We start from the raw sequence: 27,466 nt of genomic DNA on the forward strand, positions 1-27,466 counted from the left end.
TGAGTGCAGCTGTTTGAAGGAATGTTTTGATATGTTAATTAGCATAGCAGCAGGGAAAGATGTGCAGGTTAGATGGATTGGACATGCTAAAATTGCCCCTTAGTGTCCAAAGGTGTGTAGGTTAGGTGGGGTTACAGGGATAGGGCGGGGGAATGGGCTGAGATGAGGTGCACTTTCAGAGGGTCGGTGTAGAGTCGATGGGCCAAATGTCCTCTTTCTGCACTGGAGGGATTCTATGGTTTCAAAACAAGTGTCTACCTAAGTGACTATGATGTTAAACAATGGTGCATAGAAATAGGTGCTAGAACTATGGAAGAAATGAGTTAAAAGTGGAGAGAGAAGAATATGATTAGCACCTGTAATCCAGAAGCCTGGTCCGAGGTGTTATTGAAATAGCATAACATCAAAGGAAGGAAACAGTATAACCAGAGCAGGATAGCTGAATGTAGGGAGAGAGGAGCAGTTACTACCAGAGCCACTCCCAGTTGGAGAAAGCAGGCTTTTCCAAAAAGAAAAATATAAGGTGGTGAAAAAAGCTGCTGTTTTAAAAAATTTTAAAGGGAAGGACCACGATGCTGAACTGAAGAAGATTTTCCCCCAAAGCTTTAACTGTATGCTGGTTTTAGCTCATAGAATTATATAATATTTGATGTCGTTTGGGAAAGGGGCATCTTTCAGAGGTCAGGAATGTAGATAGCTGGGAACAGGAGTTACCTTCATGAGATACTGTGTGTGTAGCCAGTCTTACAGTTACGCGTACTGTTGTGCGTGGTCATATTTCTTGTTGTGTATTTCTTTTAAGTTAATAAATATTCTTTATTAATTGATTACAACAAGGCTGGACTGACCCTTACCTGTCTGCTTATCTTCCTTCACATTCTACCACTCTTGGCAGAAGAGATTGATCACGGGGAGGTGGAATCCATGTGACACGTTAGAGGCTTTCTTGTGGGATCCAGAGGAATGTGACACAATGCCCCAGTCTCCCCTTCCCTTCCTATATACAGTCTTTGCAAAGGTTGCTGCCAAGTTTTTAAGAAGGGATGTACTTGCCATAGGGACAGTGCAGCGAATGTTCACCAGACTGATTCCTGGAATGGTAGGATTGTTGTATGAGGAGGAATCGGTTCGACTGGGCCTGTATTCACTGGAGTTTAGAAGAATGAGAGTGGATCTCATTGGGAAGTATAGAATTCCAAGAGGGCTCGACAGACTGGACCCGGAGATGTTGATTCCCTTGGCTGTGGGCTCCAGAACAAGGGGTCACAGTCTCAGGGTGGATCATTTAGGACTGAGGTGAGGAGAATCATTGGGCCAGATTCTCCGATTCTGAGACTAAGTATGGAGGATCCGTGGCATTTTTACGTGGAACAAATCGACGGCGCTCCATCACCGATGCTGCGACTGGTGAGGGGCTTGCAGCCGCGACCCGAAAACCCCCCGGCCTCCACAAAATAAACAGCCAGAGAATGGCCGGGTCCGTAGCCGCACATGCGCACAGCAACAACCTGCAGCAGTCGTGACGTAAAACATGGCGCCGGCCTTGCGCGAACCCGACCTGCCAGATAGTGTCCCCCGAACACCCCCTCGTCACCCACTGGCCAACCCCACCAGTTCCCCCAGCCCTCGCGGAAGCCCCCCCGGCCAGCAGCACAGCTCCTGCCCGACTGTGGCGGTGCTGGACCCAGTCCGCAGCCGCCACGCTGGGTTCCCGCACGGCTGAGACCAGAAGCGAACCGCGCCGTCGTGAACTAGGCCCATTGGGGGAGGAGCATCGGGGAGGGCCTTCAGGTGACACGCTGAAGCCGTACCAACGGCGTGTGTTGTGCGTCACGATGATGCTGTTTCGGAGAGGGCAGAGCATACAAAACCTGCATCAAACAGGAGCTGCCCCCGATTTTGTCTTAAACAGGGATTCTCCGTCCTATCGCCGATTACGAAATCGGCATCGGGGAATGGAGAATCTCACCCATCGTCATTGAGGATGGTGAACCTGTGGAATTCTTGACCACAGAAGGCTGTGGAGGACAAATCACTGAATATAATTAAGAAGGAAATAAATAGATTTCTAGATCCCAAAGGCGTCAAGGGTATGAGGAAAGCACGCGAGTATGAATATCTACTCCTGCTCCTATTTTCTATTTGGATTTTTAAAAAAGAATAATAAAATGTAGTGATGAACCATCAATCGAACGCGAGACGAGTTGCTGTACAAAAGTCAGGCTTTAATAAGCTAGAAGTTAGCCCTGCGGTCGACTACAGTAAATGGACGACCTCCGGGCGTTCTGGGCATTTATACCTCGCTCTGGAGGCGGGGTTAACTCAGCCCCTCGACCAATCGGAGAGCCGTCAGATGACTGGTCTCAACCAATCGTTCGAGAGGCACATGACTGACCAGGGCCAAAGGTAAGCCAGTGTTCTGCACCAATGGCAGACAGCTATGCAAATCATACCACCACATGTAGCTCTCCTATTTGGCCACTTGCCTTGAAGTGGCTACATGCCTTTGTCTTTCCAGCTGCTTTTTTTTGAGGATTGACCGTTAGTAATCTTCCTGAACAAGGTGCGATGCTAGCAGGGAGTTCCGACATTTTATTTACCTGGGCAGATCTCACAAGGTTATACTGTAAAACAAATGCATTCACAGGGCGTAATGTGATCCAGTCCAACCAGCTTTGTGCATGGACTGGAATACTCATCACTTTTTAACAATGGCCACACAGACAATGCAGCCGACCGTAGATTTGTTACTGTTTCCCTTAGTCCGGGCTAACAGAATGTCACAAGAGGTTACACTTCTTTCAAATGACAGGAGGGTATTTACAGGTCCCGCTGCTCAATGTAGAGAGGCAAAACCTGATTGCTTCCAAATTTTTTGATGTGGTCATGAGAAACGCAAATGTTTACGACTGCTGCATTCCAATTCACACTTCTGAAAGAGACCTTTGCTTCACTTGCAGTCCCCCGGAGCCAATACTTCATATTCTGGCACTGACGTGGGAGATGAATGGTAAGATAGTTGAACTAATTCCTGTACAAACTTACAGATGTTCCTGGTTTTGTTAGAAATTACATCATACAATTCCTGGCATTCTGGAGCTGTGTGTGTGTGTGTGTGTGTGTGTGAGTATGATCCCTGGCAATGCTGTGTTTTCAGTTCCTGGTTGCTTTCCTAATGTTTTGTCGGTATCTATGGAGCGCATACAGATGGCACTGGGGTGAATAATTTCAATGCGAGACAGTCCACCTTTTCTCTGGGTTTTCCGTTGTTCTTACGACAAAGTTGTGGTGTGGAGTGGGAGACCCCAGGCGGGATTTCCTGCCGCGTCGGCCCAACAACCAGAGAATCCCGCCCGAGCTCAATGGAGTTCTCCATTCTACGCGGATCGCCGTTGTCAAAACTCATCCCTGTCATTTTTTCCCCACAAAAAATTTGATTTTGAGTCCTCTGAAGTCTGAACCCAATGTGCGTATTTCCCCACCATCATTAAAATAGACATGCAGGAGGATCTCGTGATGTGAGGGCGGGAGCGGTTACGTTTTGTGAGCTCCGGATCTGTTCGTCTTTTAATCCTTCATTTAATCCAGGTGCACATTTTTGTTTTTTCCCGGGCTACTTGGCTTGTGCCATATCACCGGAAGTTCCTGATTGGCATTCTGGCGAGGAAGAGCCAAGATAAAATGTTAATGTCCTAATTTATTTGTGGTGGTCGGAGCGGGCTGAGGAAGGGCCCAGTTTGCAGTGGCGCAGTTGTTGCTGAGCCAGCTCTCGCCCTGGTGGTGCTGTGTTCATTGTTAGATGGCCGCCATCGAAAATGTTGTCTTACTGAGGATCTTTGCAGAGCAGGTCATTAGAGCTCACTTCGAAGAATTATGTGGTACCTTTAGAGTAGTGGAGACGAATGAGAGGGTTCTTGCACTCGAAAGAGCACTTTCCCTGGTTAGGGCCTGCCTTTGTGTCATTGAGACCCGGCTGCATGGTATGTCATCTACCCTGACGGTTTCGGGAGATGGGGGATGGGCGGGGGGTGGAAGGGGGTGGGGGGTTATACCTGAGCCCAGTCCCTGGCGAGAGGTAAGAGGCGAGATCCTGGTTGAGTTTTACAATTGGCTGCCATGCTTTGGTAGTTTTGATTTGGAGGCTGAATGCATCCAATTCAATGGAGCACAGTGTATCCTGTCTTCAAGGTCAGATGGGCCCATCGATCACCGGTCCTATATCGTCCTGTTCTTGATGTTTGTCTTGAGGGGTAAGGGGTGGCCGAGTGGGTCGAGTCATTCTCCCCGCCTGGGACCTAGGCTGTGGCCTACTTGGGTGACGGAGAGACAGCATAGTGGAAGTGATGGGGCGCGATACTCCGCTGCCCACGACGGGTCGGAGAATAGCGGGAGGGCCTTCCCGACAATTTTCACGCCCTCCCGCTATTCTCCCCACCCCCCCCCCACGGCCGCCCCACGACACGAATCGCTGCTCGCCGTTTTTTACGGCGAGCAGCGATTCTCCCCAGGCCGATGGGCCGAGTTCCCAGGCCTTTACGGCCATTTTCACGAATGCGATCACACCTGCTCTCACAGGGCGGCATTCTCCCCTACCCGGTGTGACGGAGGGTCCCGGCGTAGGGGAGTGGCGCCAACCACTCAGGGGTCGCGCCTCCGCACCTTTGGGGGCCAGCCCTGCGCCGGAGCGGTTGGCACCAGAAGACTGCCGCAAAAAACCGGCGCCCCCGGCAGCGGGGCTGGCCGAAAGGCTTTCGCTGGTCGGCGCATGCGCCGGCGGTGACGTCAGCGGCCAGCTGCCGCTGACGTCACCACCAGCGCATGCGCGATGTCGGTTTCCCTTCCGCATGGCGGCCGTGGAAGAGAAATAGTGCACAGAAGGGCACTGGCCCGGAGTCTGAGCGGGGGGCCCCGATCGCGGGCCTGACCACCGTGGCGGCACCCCCCAGGGTTCGATCGCGCCCCCGCCCCCCCCCCCCCAGGACCCCGGGGCCCGCTCGCGCCGCTGATCCCGCCGTTACAGAGGTGGTTCAAACCTCGGCGGCGGGAGTGACCTCCCAGCGGCGGGATTTCGGCCCATACGGGCCGGAGAATCACCGCAGGGGCCTCGCTGGTCGGAGTGGCGAGTTTCCTGCCACTGCCACTTCTCGGGTGGCGGAGAATCTCTGCCACGGCGGGGGCTGGATTTTCGGCGGCCCCAGGCGATTCTCCGACCCTGCTGGGGGTCAGAGAATTTTGCCCACTGTTCGTGAAAACGGCCGCAAGGTGCCGTCCCGGGCAACCATGGCACCGGGTGGCATGGGCCTGCGATCGGTGGGTACCGATCGCGGGCAGCGGGTCCGATACCCGCGTACTATTTGTTCTTCCGCCGCCCCGCAGGATCAGTCCGCGGGGCGGCTGAGGGGCATGACGGCCCGTGCATGCGTGGGTTTGACGCGTCTGCGTGATGACGTCATCCGCGCATGCGCGGGTTGGAGCCGTCCAGCCTGCGCATGCGCGGCTGACGTCATCGTGCGCGTCAGCCGGCGTGACGCTTGGACTTAGCGACGGTCGCTAAGCCCGCGATGCCGTGCTTCACGGGGTCCCGCTGCTAGCCCCGCCCGGGGGGGAGAATCGGGTCCTGGGAGGGGGCGCGGAGGCTGCCGTGAAACACGGCCAGTTTCACGGCAGCCTTTACGACTCGCCGCATTTGCGGAGAATCGCGCCCCAGTGGTGTCTCATGCTTCAATTACTGCAATCCTTGAGAGAGCCTGAAGAGTGCTTGTTTATCCTGCTTTATCCTTCGCCTTCCCATGTAATGTGGAAGATGTCTTTATCCTGCAATTTACCCTGTGGTTTGTTGTGTTTGGTCCTTTGTACTTTACAAACACTGCAACTTGTTCAAACCACAATCTTTTATTGAGTCTTGCGTGGTAAGATAGCAATCTGATACAGAGCACGTTATCATGGAGTTTGCTAACTACTGCTCTGGAACTTGCACCTAGCACTGACCATTCACATGTATGTCTTATTACTCTCTCAGTCTTCTTCTGAAGGTGACGGATGCGTCTCCCCTTATATCGGAGGCACAGGTCACATGACCTTTGTCTAGAGACCGCATGGTGTGTCTGTACCGCCACCTGCTGGTTGGAGGTCGCACACCTTACAACTATGATATGGCCCATAGTCATATCACCACTCGGTTCTTCTATAATCCTCGACGTTACTCCCTGTTGATCATTTGTTGATGTCTTTTTTGCTGTAGGGGAGAGCAAAATGTGCCCGTGATGGCCTGTGTCCTTGATTATCCTGTTCTAGCAAAATGACATTCGATCAATTCTGGGATGTATGATGCATGCAGTGTTACTCCTTCTGGTTATTGTGTCTTTTAATCCTTGTGGTCGGGGGAGAATTCTAACCTGCACATAACAAGTAACCTCCCACCTGAAGCTGGCCACCCATATCGGGATCCGACCCAAGGTACCAGCAACCTGAGCCAAACTGGCTTCAGAAAAGTTGCTGCTGCCGTTCACTGCTTTGAATATGCCAATGCCTGACAGTCACTAAAACGTGTAGCATCCACACATGCCAGCTGCTCTTGAATAACTTCACATCTGGTCAGTCAGGAAGGCAACGCTAAGATTGTTTCCTGTTTGTTCATATCTGCTTTGCTCAAAACAGCTGGTCCTTCCCAATTTGCCATTGAATAGCTTTGTAATCTAGCATCATAATACCATCAGAATTGTTGGGTATATTTATCCAGACTGATCTAAAATGGGATGTAGATGTCAGTGCTATTGTTAGTGAGCTTATAGCTGTCTGTACATGTGTCATAAACTGAAACACTGTCTCTTCACAAGTGATGTTTTTGTAATTTGTTTTGCATCTTACAATCATTCTGTAATGGAAGACACCTGTGCGATTGGCTTCAATCACAAAGCACCAATGTAAAGCCATTGAAAATGTCCAAATCCCAGGCCTGCAAAGTCATTCTTGGCCCAACTTACCATAGTTACTCATATAGCTGACATAGAATTCCGACAGTGCAGGAGGCCATTTGGCCTATCGAGTCTGTAATGACCCTCCGAAAGACCAACCTAACTAGACCCATTCCCCCTACACTATCTCTGTAACCCCATCTAACCTGCGCGTCTTTGGACATTAAGGAGCAATTTAAGCATGGCCACTCCACCTAACCTGCACATGTTTGGACAGTGGGAGGAAACTGGAGCACCCGGAGGAAACCCATGCAGACACGGGAGAACGTACAAACTCCACACAGACAATCACCCAAGACAGACTCAAATCTGGGTCCTTGGGTGAGGCAGCAGTGCTAACTACTGTGCCACCATGCCACATGATGGTGGTCTGGAGACATTTGAGAACTGACGCATCAACTCCGCTGTGCACTTACTATCTTTGATGTGGTCAATGTTTGTAAACATTGGGGTTTCACCACTTAGGCCACTGAAACATAAAGGGCGATGAATGAATCAAAGATGCAGATGGTTTGTAGAAGCTGTTAATCACAGACCACTACTAGAAAGCTATGAACGGCTTGCAGTTAATGGATCTGTGGAAACCAAACCCAGGTCACAACTGCTCTCCTTCTAGAAATGGACATGTGGAGCTGCAGGGTAAACGTTATAATTGTAATTCTTTCCCACTGCTCCTGTCTGGACTATTCTCGAGTTCTCTTTTCTTAGGGGGAGTGTCTGTTTGTGGGGGGGAGGGGTCTGTGGGGGGGGGGTCCCTCTAGGCAGGGGAACCATGTGCGGGGACCCTCTATTACAGCGGTCACTGTGGAGGTCTCTTTGGTCAGAAGGTCCTGAGAGGGGGTGCCCTATTACAGGGGACCCCAGGGGGGGAGGGGTGTCTGGTTGAGGAGGGTTGGGCAGGCAATGCATTCTGGGGTGGGTGGTCCTTGGTTGGGCTCGGATAGCCTCCACCAGCGTGGTCCTGGCATTGTGGGCCATGCTGATAAAGACCAGCATGATTCGAGTCGGCGCCCGGCGTTGATCCCGATTTTGCTCTGACGCCCGATTCTCCATCCCATAGTGGAACACGATTCGTGAGCCCCGGGATGGAGAATCCCACCCAATAATACTTCATTTCAATACATAGGTCAGGATTCTTCATCGGGTGGACTAACCTGTGTGGCCCGGACTGAATTGTGTGCGATTTGCGTTGCCGTTGGGGGCACTGTTCGGGAAGAGAGTCAGGACATGTAAATAGGCCAGCACTTTGCCCACGTGAATGTAATGCAATTCCCATTCCTGCCGGCATCTGATTCGCTGGGGCCCTAATTGGCGCTGGAGAGGCTGACAAGCTGGAGCTGCTGATAAGCGCACACCGTCATTCCAGCCAAGAAGATGGCATACCAAGAAGACTGGTGCCAAGGTTCATAGAGAGTGAGCTGGACAGAATGCTGGATGTGGTGGGGGAGAGGGGATACACCCTCTTCCCCACGGTAGGCGGGAGACTAAAGCCCACCATCCTGAACCAGGCCCGGGAGAATGTGGCAGAGGTGGCCAATATTGCCATCTTCACCACCTTCACTCCAGACGCTGGGACCCCTGTAATAGGGAAATCCGTCCTCCCCCCCCCCCCCCCTCCCCCCGGGACCACCTGACCAAAGGGAGCCCCCACCGAGACCCCTGTAATAGGGGGTCCTACCACAGGGATCCCCTGTCTAAAGGGGGCCCCCACAGCCCCCCCCCCCCCCACACACACACATACCCAGAAAAGGGACCCCTGTCTGTCCAGACAGGGCAGTGAGAGGAATTATACCTGTAACATAGAAGACGTTGCCTCCATGCACCTCACAATATCCTTTATGTGTCCCCTAGAACCCGGCAGCCCATAATCGACGGGAGCGGCAGAAAACCAAAGGGGCATCCCGGACCTCAGAGACCAAACTCCCACAGAGCAAGTGGAGCAGAGATGGAGCTAACGGGTTAGTCAGGTGAAAGAGCTTTCTACAAAGCAGAAGGCGACATGCAACAGCAAGTGAACTCCCAATGCAAAATGATATCCCTATAGCAAGTGAGTTACCCCTCTCTCCCAGATCACTCCTTCCCAATATCTTACCATGTCCTTTATCTTTTGTCTTGCAGGATCATCATCAGACTGCGTTGCCCCGTCTGGGGTACCTCACCCACAAACACAACCCCAGCACACCCTGGCGTACCAGTCCGGAGAAGACATCGACTTCTCCTCACTGCTGTCACCTACGCCCTCCACCATTGCAGAGACTATCACTTCAGTGGGGCATTTTAGTGAAGAGGCTCTTGGGTCATCTTCTACTGCGGCACATCAGGTGGGGGCAGAAACTCTCGAAGGAGCGAGGGATCAGAAGAGTGCCTGATCCCAGGAAACAGCTGTAGTTTGGATAGGTATCACACTTTTGGATAATATGATCCCATCACTGTAGAGATGCAGAATCAGAGCCTGGATTTACAGGAGGGGTGTCAGCAAATTTCCAGTGCCTGTAGGAGCAGCTGGAAGAGTCCAATCCCCTTCAGGTTCAGGAGGTTTTGCTGACAATGAGTGGTACCCAGGCCAACACTGAATGGGTGACTTCTGTCTTGGGTCAAAAACCAACTGCCATGGGTCAAGACGACCACGGCTTGGGGCCCACAGTGTGGTCAATGGCTAAGGCACAGTACAGGGGAGCCCAGTCACAGACAGACATGTCCCAGGCCCACATGGACATTGTTGCAGTGCTCCAGAGCTTGGGGAGTCACAGGGCACCATGTCAGAGGTACAGAGGGACATGGCACAGTCTCGGATTGGCATTGCACAGTGCCAGAGGGACATGATCAAGACACATAGGGACATGACTGAAGCAGTGAGGGACATGTCTCACTCGCTGAGAGATGTGGCCCAGTCTCAGTGCTTCATGGTTGAGGGCATTGAGGCCATGGCTTAGATGAAAGTGGGCCTCCAGGACTGGCAATGTCAATGATGGTAGAGCATCTAGGGCTCAATCCAGCCTCACTTCCGGCCCTGCATGGGGGGGGGGGGCACCCTGAGATAGGAGGAAGTGAAGGGGCCCATATCATTGCCACCTGCAAGGGAGATTCTGGAAAACCTCAGAGCTTCCGAATTTCACCCCCCCCTCCCTCCTCCCGAGACTGGCACATCTTTTAGGCATTGGGCAGAACAGGGTGGCACCTTGTCACCTGTGACACTTGAAGGTCAGCCAGGCCCATCCAGATCCAGGCCCTCCAGAGGACAGCCACCAAAAGCATCTCAGGGCAGAGGATGAGATACGCAGCAGGCCGCCTCCATGTCTGATGTGCTGTTGGTGGTAACACCTAGAAGGAGTGGTAGGCCACGTAAGAGAAGAAAATGAGAAAGTTAGATGCCAGTTAAGTTGACGTGGGTGCAGCACATAGGTTAGAGGTCGGGGTCAGGGCACAACAATGTATACAGTCATCAGTAAATACCTTTTCACCAACATTCTGACCTGCCTCAGTCCTCTGCCTGAAGGGTGTTAGGGATGGGCAGGGGGGGTTTGCGCGGGGGAGTATGGAGGATGGCACAGGGCAGGGACCCCAGGATATTTGAACGTCACACATCCTCATAGAGAGGTGGCAGGAAATGGGACCAGAAGTATGAGGCCGCCTTGTATGACAGCTTTCCCAGTGAGTGACCTGTCACTGCTCATGATCTCCAGAAGCGAATCCCCTTCCCTCCTCCAAAGGATATATGGGCCTGTGAGATGGATTGGCCAGCACACATGCAGGGATCACCCGGACTGACAGTGGAATGTAGAAATAAAGGCAGCAGTCAGACGTTGTCAAATGATGAGGAGCACCAGAGCTCATCACACAGTGAAGCATCATCCTCCGTCCCATGGACAAGACCCGCTGATACAGCCTGCCCAGGGCCAAAACCCTGTGTGGTGATGTTGGAAAGACCCTTGGAGGGGGAGCTGGGGTGTTGGTATTGAAGGGCATTAAGATAGGGAAAGGTAGAGTGAAGGGTAGTGGGACAGGGAAAGGTGGGAGCCACTATGGGGAAGGGGTACCATTTGGAAATATAGAGGAGAATGGAGAGTTTGGAGAGGGCTGCGGATCTGCCAGTGGCCAGGAGTCTTAGTCAGCAAATGGGGAGTTGATGACATTGTCCCCTGTGCGGCGGCTCTGGAGCACTTGTTGGGTGGCCTGCCCTCTTAGCCTGGGCTCCACACCTGATTCTTCCTGGACATACTCCTCATCCTCCTTGTCAGATGAAGCCTGCCGTTCTTCCTCCTCCTCAGGCATAGCCCCCTCTGCTGTACAATGTTGTGCAGGACGTAGAAGGCCAGCACGATATCAGAGACCCTTCTAGGGCTATATTGGAGCACCTCACAGGAGCGATCCAGGTATCTGAAGCGCATCTTGAAGATGCCAATTCACCACTCAATGACGCTCATGGTTGTTGCATGGGCATCGTTATAACCAACCTCTGCATCGGTCTGGAGCCTCCGGACAGGCGCCATTAGCCAAGAGCTCAGCGGGTCACTCCCAGGATATTGATGGTGGGAGATTCAGAATGGCATGCAATTGAATATATAGGGAATGATTCTCTCTTGTTGGGAGTGGTCATTGACTGGCACTTGTGTAGCGGAAATGCTACTGATCACATAGCAGCACAAGCCTGAATGTTGTCCAGGTCTTGCTGCATGTGGGTATGGACAGCTTCGATATCTGAGGAGATGTGAGTAGAACTGAAAACTGCAATTATCAACGAAGGTCCTCAAGGTTCCTGCACGCTGTAGCTTTCTTCCTCACAATCAACCATACAACTAACATTTGCATCATAGAATCATAGAATCCTTATAGTGCAGAAAGAACATAGAACATAGAACAGTACAGCACAGAACGGGCCCTTCGGCCCTCAATGTTGTGCCGAGCCATGATCACCCTACTCAAACCCACGTATCCACCCTATACCCGTAACCCAACAACCCCCCCCTAACCTTACTTTTATTAGGACACTACGGGCAATTTAGCATGGCCAATCCACCTAACCCGCACATCTTTGGACTGTGGGAGGAAACCGGAGCACCCGGAGGAAACCCACGCACACAGGGGGAGGACGTGCAGACTCCACACAGACAGTGACACAGCCGGGAATCGAACCTGGGACCCTGGAGCTGTGAAGCATTTATGCTAACCACCATGCTACCCTGCTGCCCCAAAGAGGCCATTCAGCCTATCGAGTCTGCACCGGCCCTCCGAAAGAACATCGCATCTTGACTCACACCCCCGCCTTATCCCCGCAATCTAACCTTTGGACACCAAGGGGCAAATTTACCACGGCCATCCCACCTAACCCGCACATCTTTGGAGTGTGGGGGAAACCGGAACACCCGGAGGAAACCCACACAAACCCGGGGAGAACGTGCAAACTCCACACAAACGGTCACCCAAGGAAACCTCTTAATCATGCCCTCTACAGCTATGTCTAAATCACTGATCTATACCATGAAAAGCAAGAGTACTGGCCCCGAGGAACTTACTGGAAACCACCTTCCAGGCACAGTTGCTTAGGTGGATTAGCCACACTAAATTGCCACCCTTAGTGTCCAGGGATGTGCAATTAGCTGAAGGGGTTATAGGGATAGGGCAGAGAATTGGGCTTGGGTGGTGCGTTATTTCAGAGGGTTGGTGCTGACTCAAAGGACCGAATGGCATTCTGCATTGTAAGGAATCTAAAAGCAACCGTTAACCATTAGCCTTTGTTTCCTGCATCTCAACTTTAAATCCGACTCGTTACTTTCCCTTGGATCTAATGGGCTTTTATTTTTCTGACCATTTGTACACTGGAAGGAGTGCACAAATGTCATGAACCCAGGCCTCCATACTGCTGAGGAGGTGCCATGGATCGTTTCAAAGTGGTTAGCTCTGAAAAGAACCTGAGGCTGAGATCCATCAGCTGCAACGATAATATCCAAACTGTCAAACCACTTGTCAACACAGTGCTGGCTCAATTACTTAGCTTTCAGCAATGTTCACCCATTCAAAATAGTTCTTATGGCTTCACTCAGCTCTGAATGGGATATTTCCTTTCCTACACATATGAACATATTTCACCAAACATATCTCAAGTCAAAAAGAAGTGTCCATTTATCCAGCCTACTGGATAGATAATACACTGTATGGTATGTCTCTTTTGATTTGTTGACCTTACTTGATGCTTTCCTTTCTCTTAATGCAGCACTTCCTTCACAGCCCAAAGCCATGCAGATCTTAGAACAGCAATGCCATTATTTCAGCCCTTTATTGCTTACATAATGTGATAGTATGCCACAAAATGATTGAGATACCCACATGCCCATCCTTGCATTGACGTTTAAAGTAGTTGCTGAAAGTGCATTGTTATTAATTTAAATGATGTGGAGATGCCGGCGTTGGGCTGGGTTGCGCACAGTAAGAAGTCTTACAACACCAGGTTAAAGTCCAACAGGTTTGTTTCAAACACTAGCTTTCGGAGCACTGTTCCTTCCTCACCTGTTATTAATTAAAGACATTAATCCTGGTACGACGTTGATGGGGGGGGGGGGGGGGGGGGGGTGAAGCTTCACGGACTGAAGAGATGCAGAGTTGATCTTTCATATATTAACCTCGAGATGAATTCATTACTCCAGAAAATGGGTCCCTTCACAGCACACTGATTCTACCTATTCAAATAGAATCCATGTGAAGCGTGAAAAAATGTGGTTTCCGTTAAGCATACACACAGTAATTCAACTATTCAGAAACAAATGAACTGCATAAGATGAATTAAACCACCATTGCTTCCACAGCCAACATATAATTTACTTTCTAACCAGCTTGTTTAATGCCCGAATCCGCTGAAGTACATATACTTACAGCAGCATAGGTTTCTGCAGAGATCTGCTACAACCGCCACCTACAGGAGAGTACCCTGAACTACATTATCCGATTTTAGCCAATCACATTTGGTGAATAACGGGAGGGACTCTCTGGCCTCCCAGCTGCGTGTCTCTCAGCGGTGGGAGATGGCACGCTGTTCGCGGACGGCAGGATTCTCTGGCTCCGCCACTGTCAATGGAAATTCCCATTGAAGCCACTGGGAAACCTGCCGACGGTGGTGCGCTGCCGGCAGGGCCAGAGAATCCCGCTCCAGTGAATGGCCGGAGCATTCTGGCCAATATTTCAATGGTTCCGGCACAACAGAAACAAGTTAGTCATCCATGTTATCCTCATTGTTCATTCTTAACGAGGGGCCACCCCCCTCCTAATTATTTTCATTGGTGACATTAATCAAATTAGGATGAATTTGCTGGTAGTCTCTCCCAGCCATATTGAATAATAGAATCCCTACAGTGCAGACCTATCGCGTCTGCACCGTCCCTACAAAAGAACACCCCACCTACCATCCTGCCGCATAACCCCATCCGACATTTAGACACTAAGGGGCAATTTATCATGGCCAATCCACCTAACCTGCACATTCTTTGAATTATGGGAGGAAACTGGAGAATCCGGAGGAAACCCACGCAGATACAGGGAGACCGTGCAGACTCCGCACAGTCACCTGAGACTGGAATTGAATCCCGGACCCTGGCGCTGTGAGGCAGCAGTGCTAACCACTGTGTCACAGTGTCACCCATTGAGAAGTTTAATATTAGCCATTTGGCAGTGTAGAACTGAGTATTGCTGAAGAAAGACATTTTGTCAAAGCTTTTCATCTTGCATTCACCAGTACAATCGCAAAAATACTAATGTGAGGTGAACAACAATGTTCTACTGTATGAGAAGAGAGTGCTGATTGGTTGGCAAGTGGACTCTGATTGGTAGAGGCATTGCTGTGGAGACTGCACTGGTTAATGATGATTGGCAGTTAACTGCCAAGCAATGTTTGAAAATTTAAACTAGACAGCTTGATTCTGATTGGTTAAGCTCTCAGGAATGAACCAGTGAATGGCTATAATTTACTTTGTTTAGCTGAAACAGGTGCAACGTGTGTACATATTATTTCTGTCTGAAAAGAACAGGGCTTGTACATTAATGTATAAACTTCCAGTACATGCACCAAACTATGAACCCGACTGACAATCAAAAAGTGGTTTACAATGTAACTTTTAGCACACTGAGAATTATTCAGCAGATCTTGTCCAATCACGGAATCACATCTAATGCTGGAGATCGGATTCTCCGTCTCGCTACGCCACATTTCTGCCCCGACCGGCCGGCGGGATTCTCCGTTATGCCAGCCGGTCAATGGGGTTTCCCATTGTGGGGCAGCCCCACGCCGTCGGGAAACCCTTGGGCGCCGGCATAGTGGAGAATCATGGCGGCGGAGAATCCCAGCCCACGTTTTTCAATTTTGCAAGTGTGGGGTAGATGGGTACAGGCTGTACCTTGCCTGTTGCAAATAGTGAAAGGGTCATATTGTTTGATACCATCCGCCAGTCTTTAACATGTATGGCCCACATAACTAGCATCACACTGGCACTGAAGTCCAAATATCACATTACTCATTTGTGTGATACGCAGAACATCATTCTGTTTTGACAGCAGTATTCTGTTAGTGGCAAATGCACTCGTGTTATTACTGCATAGCAGCAGTATGAAAGAGCTTTCAGATTTCTGTGATACGTTACCCTTCCAGGGTTATCTGAGGTAGATGGACATTTCTCAAGGCCGAGAGTAACAGTCTTATTTGTGGTGGCGACTGATCTCATCAGAGTAGCTATTATCCCACAGGATGCCTTTGATGCCCTATTTCAGCATCAAGCGCGCATGGTGAGAAAGTGTTTCCGGCCCTATTGACAAGGTTGCCGATGAACCAATTTTATACCATGGGGAACCGTAAGAATCCCAAGGCGTTTATTGACCAGTGAAGGTAGGCTGGTGGTAGATTGGGGTAGTGAGCCCTCTGGCAGATTTCTCAATTGGTACGTTAAGGGAAGGGAATTCCTCTGACTGCTTTATTTAATGCTGTATATCACACAGTCATGAATGGACCTGAGGCTGCTGTTTTCAGCTCGGAAAAGTGCCCAGTCTACCTCAGATTACCCCGGAAGGGTAATGTATCTCAACAGTTTCAGTGACAGGTGAAGCTAGCTGCAGCAACTGAGTTATATTGTCCACGAATAGGATACTGCCATCAAGACAAAAAGTCATTCTATCTGTCACACAAGTTATCAATGTGGGATATAAATTTCAGTGCCAGTGTGATGCTAGGTATGTAGGCCCTAAGTCCCAAGGATTGGCTGGTGGAGCAGAGCAAACAGCACGTCGGCTTCCGTTATTGGCAGCGGGCAAGGTAAAGAACATACCTAACCCAGCTCACACCTGCAAAGCTCAAATTACAGTGTCATGTGATTCCGTGATGTAACAACGTTAGTTCAATAATCCCCGGTGTGCTAAAATTATGCTGACAACCAATTTATTGATTGTCAATCAGACTCACAGTGCGGTGCATTTGCATATACTGGAAGCTATATATATTAACACACATGGCCCTGTCTCTGGAAGACAGAAAGAACAATAAACACATTGTGCCTGTTTCAGCTAAACAAAATAGATCTTAGCCATCCACTGGTTCATTCCTCAGAGAAATGCCTTGGCCAATCAAAAGCAAAGCTTGGCAGTTAACATCAGAAAATACTGGATAAACGTAGCAGGTCTGGCAGCATCTGTACAGAGAGAAACAATTTGAGTCCGTATAACGTTTCTTCAGATACTGCTGGACCTGCTGAGTTTTTCCGGCATTTTCTGTTTCATGAACCATCAATTGAACGCGAGACGAGTTGCTGTACAAAAGTTAGGCTTTAATAAGCTAGATGTTAGCCCTGCGGTCGACTACAGTAAATGGACGACCGCCGGGCGTACTGGGTATTTATACCTCGCCCTGGAGGCGGGGTTAACTCAGCCTCTCGACCAATCGGGGAGCCGTCACATGACTGGTCTCAACCAATCGGTCGAGAGGCACATGACCGACCAGGGCCAATGGTAAGCCGGTGTTCTGCACCAATGGCAGGCAGCTATGTTAATCATACCACCACATTCACCCCTTGCAGAGAAAGAAGCCGGGGGGGGGGGGGACCAACGCGAGCTGGGGGGGGTTGGAGAACTGGTGGTATGAGTAGTAGCCAGAGAAGGGAAAAAAATGGGTTTGGCTTCCCACTGGCCCAGACATTTAACAATAGCACATATTGTCCATACAAGGTCCATGGTGTTGTTGACAATTAAATAGACTCGATCAGCCTTTTCGTTGCCCGTGACATCCTGGCAGACCGCCGCAGTGGAGTTGGTGACGTTGGTTCAGCCGATGATGGTGGTTCCGCTGATGTCCTGGAGTCCGGGAGCGATGGTCCTTGAACTGGCTCCGTCACCCGGGCTGGTGGTGGAGACGCCATGGATGGTGAAGGGGTGGCCTGGGTGGGGCGCTTGGGGGAAAAAAACAGGGGGGGGGTCTGTGGTGAAGGGGGGGAAGGCCGCACGCCGGCGGGTGCCAGGTCCCGGAGGGAGACCGTGTCCTGCCGACCGTCGGGTTACTCCACGTACGCATACTGCGGGTTAGCGTGGAGTAACTGGACTTGTTCCACCAACGGGTCGGACTTGTCACAGACCAACGGTCAGTGGCCTTCATGTTTGATAAGGCACAAAGGGGCAAGATTAAGAATGACAAGATCTTACGGTGGCGGATCGAGTTGTCCACGTACAACTATGAGATCTTGTATCGTCCTGGGAAGCTCAATGAGCCTCCTGATGCCCTGTCCCGCAATACCTGCGCCAGCGCGCAGATAGACCGCCTCCGCTCCCTCCACGCGGACCTCTGCCATCCAGGGGTGACCCGTTTCTACCATTTCATAAAGGCCCGCAACCTGCCTTTCTCCATCGAGGAAGTCAGGACAGTAACCCGTGACTGCCACATCTGCGCAGAGTACAAACCGCACTTCTAACGCCCCGAGCGCGCACACCTGATCAAAGCATCCCGCCCCTTCGAACGTCTCAGCATTGACTTGAAGGGGCCCCTTCCCTCTAGCAACCACAACATTTACTTCCTGGCGGTAATCGACGAATACTCCCGCTTTCCCTTCGCCATTCCCTGCCCCGAGATGACCACATCGACCGTCATTAAGGCCCTCCTGTCCATCTTCTCCCTGTTCGGCTACCCCGCATACATACATAGCGATCGGGGGTCCTCATTTATGAGCGACGAGCTGCGTCAATTCCTGCTCAACAGGGGCATTGCCTCTAGCAGGACGACCAGCTATAACCCTCGGGGTAACGGACAGGTCGAGCGGGAGAATGGTACCATCTGGAAAACCATACTACTGGCCCTCCGGTCCAGAGATCTCCCTATTTCCCGATGGCAGGAGGTTAGCCCCGATGCCCTACATTCTATCCGCTCACTCCTCTGTACCACAACAAATCAGACACCTCATGAAGGCCTTCTTGTTTTCCCCAGGAAGTCGTCCTCCGGATCCCTCTCCCGACGTGGCTGGCCGCCCCCGGACCCATCTTGCTCCGGAAGCATGTGCGGGTGAAGGGGCCCCTTCAAGTCAATGCTGAGACGTTCGAAGGGGCGGGATGCTTTGATCAGATGTGCGCGCTCGGGGCGTTAGAAGTGCGGTTTGTACTCTGCGCAGATGTGGCAGTCACGGGTTACTGTCCTGACTTCCTCAATGGAGAAAGGCAGGTTGCGGGCCTTTATGAAATGGTAGAAACGGGTCACCCCTGGATGGCAGAGGTCCGCGTGGAGGGAGCGGAGGCGGTCTATCTGCGCGCTGGCGCAGGTATTGCGGGACAGGGCATCAGGAGGCTCATTGAGCTTCCCAGGACGATACAAGATCTCATAGTTGTACGTGGACAACTCGATCCGCCACCGTAAGATCTTGTCATTCTTAATCTTGCCCCTTTGTGCCTTATCAAACATGAAGGCCACTGACCGTTGGTCTGTGAGGAGGGTAAACTTCCTGCCGGCCAAATAGTGCCTCCAATTCGCACAGCTTCGACTATGGCCTGGGCTTCCTTTTCCACAGAGGAGTGGCGGAGTTCGGAAGCCTGGAGGGTTCTGGAGAAGAAGGCCACGGGTCTGCCCGCTTGGTTCAAGGTGGCCGCCAGAGCTACTTCTGATGCGTCGTTCTCGACCTGGAAGGGGAGGGACTCGTCGATGGCGCGCATCGTGGCCTTTGCGATGTCTGCTTTGATGCGGCTAAAGGCCTGGCAGGCCTCTGTCGACGGCGGGAAGGTCGTGGTTTGAATGAGGGGACGGGCCTTGTCGGCGTAATTGGGAACCCATTGGGCGTAGTAAGCGAAGAAACCCAGGCAGCGTTTGAGGGATTTGAGGGTATTGGGGAGAGGGAGTTCCATCAGGGGGCGCATGCGTTCAGGGTCGGGGCCTATCACTCTGTTACGCACTACGTAGCCGAGGATGGCTAGACGGTCGGTGCTAAACACGCACTTATCCTTATTGTAAGTGAGGTTAAGGAGTTTTGCGGGCTGATGCGGAGGCATTCGGGCTTGATCCGGAGCTCTATCTTCAAAATTCTAGCTTATTAAATTGATGAACCATCAATTGAACGCGAGACGAATTGTTGTACAAAAGTTAGGCTTTAATAAGCTAGATGTTAGCCCTGCGGTCGACTACAGTAAATGGACGACCGCCGGGCGTACTGGGTATTTATACCTCGCCCTGGAGGCGGGGTTAACTCAGCCTCTCGACCAATCGGGGAGCCGTCACATGACTGGTCTCAACCAATCGGTCGAGAGGCACATGACCGACAAGGGCCAATGGTAAGCCGGTGTTCTACACCAATGGCAGGCAGCTATGTTAATCATACCACCACACTGTTTTTATTTCAGACTTCAAGTATTCAGAGTTTTTTTTTTGGCTTACAGTTAGTCACCATTAACTGGTGCATTCCCCATGGCAATGCCTCTGCCAATCAGATTCCACTTGCCGACCAATTAGCACTCTCTCCTCATAAAGTAAAAAGCTGCCATTGCTCCTGACAATGGTATTCTAATGAGTGCAAAATGAAAAGTTTTGACAAAATGTCTTTTTGGAAGCCCCTTGGGAATACTTTCCGAACCTGATCAGAGTCAGTGCTGTTGTCACAAAAAGAAGTCATAAATAAGAATAATTGATTTGTTCTGATGAGAAGTCTGCCATTACTTAAATCTTATGAGTTGTGTTCTATGTATTCAAAGGGTATTGACATGGCAATTGTTTTCAGTGACTGAGAGCTCCAGGGGGATCAGAAGAATTATAGCAATCACTCCAGGCAAAATAATATGTTACTACGTATACGGTGCCAGTTTATATTCCATTGCTCTCCATTCACCGTTCAGTTACCATATACAACACAGCATTAATGGAGGCTCGGTTATGTCCTTTGGTTCAAATTGAAAGTTTTGTCAATACCCAGATGAAAGCAGAGTAATCGGATCTGGTACAGATACAGCTGCGAAGAAAGGTATATAATGTTACAGCACGTTGAGGCAGGTCTTCACAGCACTATGTGTTAAACCAGTGGTGCTCACACCTTTTTGGTATTCGGACCCCTTTTCAATTGATTAATTATCACAGAGGCACCCCCACACCCCCACCCCCACCAGCACCCCCTCTCCAACCCCGCTGCAGAACATATGTCTGGAAGTTGTTTTTCACAGACCGGCAAACTGTATTCTTACTTGGATACCATCCATGACTTAGCCGGTTTGATCTTAAGTTCTGCAAATGCAAACGTGACGGCTGAGCCTCATTCTGTGTTTAGGTACATTTATTTAGCTCTTGTATGGGAAGAAAGCACATAGCAATTCACAGTAAATAATGGACTCATACGTTTAAGTTTTCCCTTCACTAAACACGTCTTTCTGAGTTGAACAGTAAGTCTTTATAAATATGCCCATAGTGTTGGACTATTAACATTGCTATAAGTGTTGATTGTACACATATAATTGCCAATACGTAATTTGCACAAATTGTGAGGAAAATATCCCATATTATGCCCATACATCCAGTGAAATGTTCTTTATCTGCTCTTAACTGCAAATTGGCAGAATGTTGAGTCCCCATTTCCGTCTTACACATAAGGGACTGGATTCTCCATTCTGGAGACTAAGTGCTGACGTCACCGTAGAATCTGGTGACTTTCACGACAGGAAATTTGGCGCCGACCCCTCACCAATTCCGGTACCGGTGAGGGGCTAGCTCCGGCACTGACTGATACTCCCACCACACGCGCCAAAAACGGCCTGGGAATGGCCGGGTCCTGGGCCATGCATTTGCACGCTTGACGACATGCACCGGTCGCACCGTACGAAAAGGCGTTGGCTGTTTGCGTAACCTAACCTGCAAACCTCGACCCCACAGCCCACCCCTTGGCTACCCCCCACAAATTCCCCCTACCCTAGAAGACACCCCCGCTGCCAGCTGCATGGATCTCGGCCGATTGTGGTGGCGCTGGATACAGTCCGCAGCCGGCACGCCGTGTCCTGTTGTGTCGGGAGCTCTGTCCATCGGGGCGGAGCATCATGGGTGGGCCGGCTGATGATGCACCAACAGACCTGAAACGGTGCGCAGCGCCTGTCACGATGATGCTATTTTGGAGGGGACGGAGCAAGACGGACCGGCGTCAAACCGGCGCCGGCCCCGATTTTGGGGTCAGACCCCATTTTCCACCCGATCACCAAACACGATTTCAGCGTCAGGCTACGGAGAATCCCGCCCAAGATAAATCAATCCCCTCCAAGTCACTCACCACCCTGACTTGGAAATATATCACTGTTCATTCACTGTCATTGGGGCAACATCCTTGACTCCCTCTCTATCAGCACAGTGGGTGTACCTGTACCTCAGGGACTGCAGGGGCTCAAGAAGGCAACTCACAACTTCCTTCTGAAGGGCAACTAGGGCTGGGCAATAAATGCTGGCTAACCAGCAACACCCACATCCCGAAAATGAACTTAAAAAAAGAAAGTAAGGCAACACAGTGGTGCAGTGGTTAGCATTGCTACCTCATGGCGCCAAGGTCCCAGGTTCGATCCCAGCTCTGTGTCACTGTCCATGTGGAGTTTGCACATTCTCCCCGTGTTTGCGTGGGTTTCACCCCCACAACCCAAAGATGTGCAGGGTAGGTGGATAGGAAGTGCTAAATTGCCCCTTAATTGGAAAAATGAATTGGGTACTCTAAATTTATTTTAAAATAAATAAATAAATAAAGTAAAGCCAATTATTTTACTTATTTATTTATTTTTAAAATAAATTTAGAGATCCCAATTCATTTTTTCCAATTAAGGGGCAATTTAGTGTGGTGGCGCTTTTCCTTTAAAATGTATGATTAATCAGGCAACCTGCAGTCTATCACCTTTTGTCATGATGTATGATTCACTGTCACAAAAACAAAAATGAAACAAACTACTCATTTGAATTGTATGTATTTTACATGCATGTGCTATATAGGCTAGAAGTGGGTTTGGTGTGAGGCAGGAGGCAGTACAGTTAACACATGTTCACTTGATATTCACAATTGTTTAGATCCTTTAGCTTGTACCATTATTCAGTTAGATCATGGCTGATGTACCAGCCAATTTCATACATCTGCCTTTAACCATATCCCTTAGTTTGCAAAAATTCATCAATCTCAGATTTACAATAACAATAATAATAAGAATCTTTATTGTCACAAGTAGGCTTACATTAACACTGCAATTAAGTTACTGTGAAAAACCCCTAGTCGCCACATTCCGACACCTGTTCAGGTACACAGAGGCAGAATTCAGAATGTCCAAATTACCTAACAGCACATCTTTCGGGACTTGTTGGAGGAAACCGGAGCACCCGTAGGAAACCCATGCAGACATGGGGAGAACGTGCAGACTCCGCACAGACTGTGACCCAAGCCGGGATCGAACCTGGCACGCTGGAGCTGTGAAGCAACAGTGTTAACCACTGTGCTGCCTTGCCGCCAAGCAAATTTTCTGTAGATATCCTGGAAAGTCTCTTTCGTCCACCTGTTTGAGAACCACTGATGTTAATCTTCTCCATTGGCAAATAGTTCAAATGAATCTGACACTACTTTATTTCGTGAAACTCAGTAGTCTCAAGTTTCCTGACAGTTGGATCATTGTTTCATTTACCTATTTCAAACGCTGTTACTGTGCAATTCCTTTTCCTAGAAACAATTTTATCAGACTGGATTGGAAATCCGAGGGCTGCGAGGAGTCCCATTCCATATTCGACGAAGAGGCAGGTGCTCTCATTGATCTTTTATGGAACCATAGAATCTCTACAGGCCATTTGGCCCATCGAAACCACACCAACCCTTCGAAAGACCACCCTAACTAGGCCCAATCCTCTGACATATTCCTATGACCCATCCTATGGGACAATTTAGGATGGCCACTCCACCTAACCTGCACATGTTTGGACTGTGGGAGGAAACCGGAGGACCCGGAGGAAACCCATGCAGACATGGACAGGACGAACAATCTCTTGGTTGTACTTCAATCCTGTGGGAATGCTGGAGTTATGGAGTAGTGGCTAAAGCCACATGTAATATTCACGATGCATGGATTATGGTGAGGGAATGTTTGACTGCTATAGAATGAAGCAATCATTACAGAGGCAGGAAACCTGGCACCAATTTGAATTATTCTGTGACAATGCTCAGTAACCAATTGCACCAGAATAAAATCCTTATCTGTTAATGATTTTCTCTCATTGTCTAGTGCCCTAATAGCTCCATGTCTCAAGGAAAACCCGCCAGATAAACCAATTGAAAACTTCAGTTGGTTTTAATTGGTTTAAAGGGAAACATCCAGCTGCCTAACAAATCTGTACAGCTTTCATCATGACTACTGAGATATTAAAGTAGGTTTTTTCCTTAGCAAAGAAAGCATTGGTATCTTGTTTGATACATGTATGAATTGCAGGTTGAAAGGTTCCCTAAATGCATCTTTTGACATCCTGTAGCAAAAAGGTACATGTTTGGCTCCTTCCACTGAAAAAGCATGGCAACCTGCCCCAGCATGCAGATGGTTGCAGATGTGCCCGGTTAACTGTCTGGACAAGTGCAGCCTCATCATGCACTCCTTATCAAACAAATACCTTGGCACACATTGATTTCTGAGAGGCCAACTGCACTTCCCTGCGGGAGGGGAGTCTACTGTCGCTGCTGCTGCTCCAAGAATCCATCACATCCAAGACATCCATCAGATCCTGTTTGCTGATTCAGGACATGGAATTTGGAAGAAGCAATGCCAAAAGCTCCTGTGGGAGCCTCCCAAAAATATGCAGCAGGCAACAGATATATATGACCTGAATGTGAACACCTCTTTAAATATTGCTTCCAATGACCCTTTGGAAACGAATGCCACCAGGTTCATTTGGTGCTGGGTATGTGCACAGTTTGCTCATTTTTAAATTGCCTCTCGGTCCAAACATCCAAGCATTCATGGGGCTCTCACCAGCTTCCGCCTAGGAAGCGTAAAAGAACTGTAATAATAAGAATCTTTATTGTCACAAGTAGGCTTATATTAACACTGCAATAAAGTTACTGTGAAAAACGTCTAGTCCCCACATTCCGGCACCTGTTCGGGTACATGGAGGGTGTAGGAGCTGTTTCAAGGCCTGTGTATTGAGCCTGCTTCCATGTGGGCTTTTCTCCTGTGGCTCAACTCAGTACAAAAAGCAACAGACACATCAACAATCTGAAGACAGTTTGATTTTCTACAAGCTTGCTTTCATGTGCATGAGGGATAAGACCTGGAAAGCTGCCAAGGTCTTCCTCCAGAACAATGACACAAACCCAACGCATATACGACATTCAAAAATCAACAGCCCTCCCCAGTTGGACGTGATCCAATCCCTGAAGCTGCTATGTTTAAACTCACCCAATAGAATTACAAGCAATGTTTAAACTTCACCCAATAGAATTGCAAGCAATGTTTAAACTTCACCCAATAGAATCGCAAGCAACCCATGATTGATGTCAGGATCCTCATCCTGACAGCTATGTACAATCGCAACACCCTGTGCTGTTTGTTTGTGAGAAACGGATCAACAGAACCAGCACCCTGGATTGTTTCACTATTGATTACTTATTACTGCTATGTCCTAAAAATACATGTTTAATGGTGAATAATGATTACTCGGTACTCTTCCTATAATTCATCTACTCCTTAATAAAGTAATTTATGTAAAACTACTCTAGCGGCATGCTAACTATTTTGTTTTAAGATGTATTATCGCTGAACACCCCCCCTTCAGAGGGAGAATTCAGAATGTCCAAATTACCTAAAGGCATGTCTTTCGGGACTTGTGGGAGGAAACCGGAGCACCCAGAGGAAACCCACGCAGGCAGCACGGTAGTTAGCGTGGTGGTTAGCATAAATGCTTCACAGTTCCAGGGTCCCAGGTTCGATTTCCGGCTGGGTCACTGTCTGTGCGGAGTCTGCACGTCCTCCCCGTGTGTGCGTGGGTTTCCTCCGGGTGCTCCGGTTTCCTCCCACAGTCCAAGGATGTGCGGGTTAGGTGGATTGGCCATGCTAAATTGCCCGTAGTGTCCTAAAAAGTAAGGTTAAGGGGGGGGGGGGGGGGGGTGTTGTTGGGTTACGGGTATAGGGTGGATACGTGGGTTTGAGTAGGGTGATCATTGCTCGGCACAACATCGAGGGCCGAAGGGCCTGTTCTGTGCTGTACTGTTCTATTCTATTCATAGGGAGAACATGCAAACTCTGCACAGACAGTGACCCAAGCCGGGAAGCAAACCTGGGACCCTGGCGCTGTGAAGCAACAGTGCTAACCACTGTGCTGCCCCGTATGGATAGAATTGCAGCAGGGGATGGAATCAAGTGAGAACGGGGTGATAAGTCTCCAAGTTTTAACTCTGCTCCAATCCCAATCCTATTGGGCTGAAGGGGATGTTAAATTTACCTTTTCAATACAAAAAAGAACTTTGAACACGAGTGAAACTTTTAGCAACAGCTTATGTCTTTATTCATGCTGTGATTGCCAAATGCACTGAACCAGCAGAGTACACCACAGATCTATGGATTAGTCAACAAAAGAGACAAGATGAACCTGAGCTTCAGCCCTCCCATAACTGACAACCGTTTGTGTTCTGCCAAGACTTTATTATTAAATTGGAAGCTGAATCTTTCTTTGATGTGTTTGACCTCTAAATCAAAAGTCTGCTTTGTGTCATGTAGTCAGTGATACATGAATGTTTTTTGATCTCTCGCCCAATTAGATCTGAAAATGTCATAAATTTTAAAATACTGTGCGCTGTGTCTAAAAGATTAATGCTACATTTTCCTGGTGTTCAGAAATTTGCCAGATTGAAGCACTGACTGTGGTGTTCCTTGTGTTGCTTACGTCAGGGTGGTTGCCGTAATGTTCACAAAGATCACAAAATAGTTTTAACTTAAACAAAGCTATAAGTTTATTAACTCTAGTAACTTGGATTTGAAACGTACTCCTAAAGAATACAGTTGATCAATAACATCTAAATTAAGGGCAGCCACGGTGGCGCAGTGGGTTAGCACTGCGGCCTCACGGCGCCAAGGTCCCAGGTTCAATCCCGGCTCTGGGTCACTGTCCGTGTGGAGTTTGCACATTCTCCCTGTGTCTGCGTGGGTTTCACCCCCACAACACAAAAATGTGCTGGGCAGGTGGATTGGCCATGCTAAATTGCCCCTTTGTTGAAAAAAATGAATTGGGTACTCTAAAAATTTAAAAAAACATCTAAACTACACTCATCTACAGCTAATCTCACTATTGGTTAAACTATGATCTGCTCTCACTTACACTATCTGCACTTCTGACTCTCACTAGCTAACTTCTGCACATACTCTCCCACAAGGCTTAGTATCACTGCCTTATATAGTTGTAACTGTAGCTCCCTTTAGTGGCTACTCTTGACACTTCATTAACCCTTGCAGTACTGACAGTTCCGATAATATCACCCTGAGTACACCAAATATTTGTTAAGTACCTCCGTAAAGTTATGCAATGTGGGTTATGAGTGAAATACTTCTACTATTCAATGAGCACGATTCAACTAATGGGGAACAAAGTCCCACAGCATGCATGTTTAGCTATATTTTCCCGGTGCTCTCAGCGCTGAGAGATACAATGTGACTTGTGTTGTATAAGGGGCCTCAGCAGGGAATGCATGGCTGAGACTGCACATAGCCCTGTTTTGTACACTGAGGAGCTCTGCTTGCTGGAACTGTGGAAGGGCCTGGGAGGGTCCCTAGGGAGAATCCCCCCCCCCCCCACCTCCCAAACCCACCCCCCCCCCCCCCCCACAGCACACGCAAGCAGGGCATCCTCGACCCAATCGTACTCTCTCGCACAAATTTCCAGCTTGGCACCTTGGCAGTGCCAACTTGGCATCCTGGCATCCATGCCAGCTAGCAATGCTCCCTTCACCTTTGGGGACTTTGGGCGAGTGGCCTTTGGTCCCCACAAACGGGGACCAGACAGAACGGCACTTGTGGGGCTCTCCAAG

General features: G+C 49.5%; 1 long non-coding RNA gene across 1 annotated transcript in view; it reads left to right on the forward strand.

Moving 5' to 3' along the window:
- The first annotated feature begins 14,043 nt into the window (after positions 1–14,043).
- LOC119972118 overlaps positions 14,044–27,466 on the forward strand; it is an 89,071-nt gene continuing 75,648 nt past the window's right edge. The window contains exon 1 of the long non-coding RNA XR_005462006.1: positions 14,044–14,174. This is a non-coding gene — a long non-coding RNA (uncharacterized LOC119972118). The remainder of the gene's footprint in view (positions 14,175–27,466) is intronic.

This window comes from Scyliorhinus canicula, chromosome 10 (genome assembly GCF_902713615.1).
Source record: "Scyliorhinus canicula chromosome 10, sScyCan1.1, whole genome shotgun sequence".
Taxonomy (NCBI): Eukaryota; Metazoa; Chordata; class Chondrichthyes; order Carcharhiniformes; family Scyliorhinidae; genus Scyliorhinus; species Scyliorhinus canicula.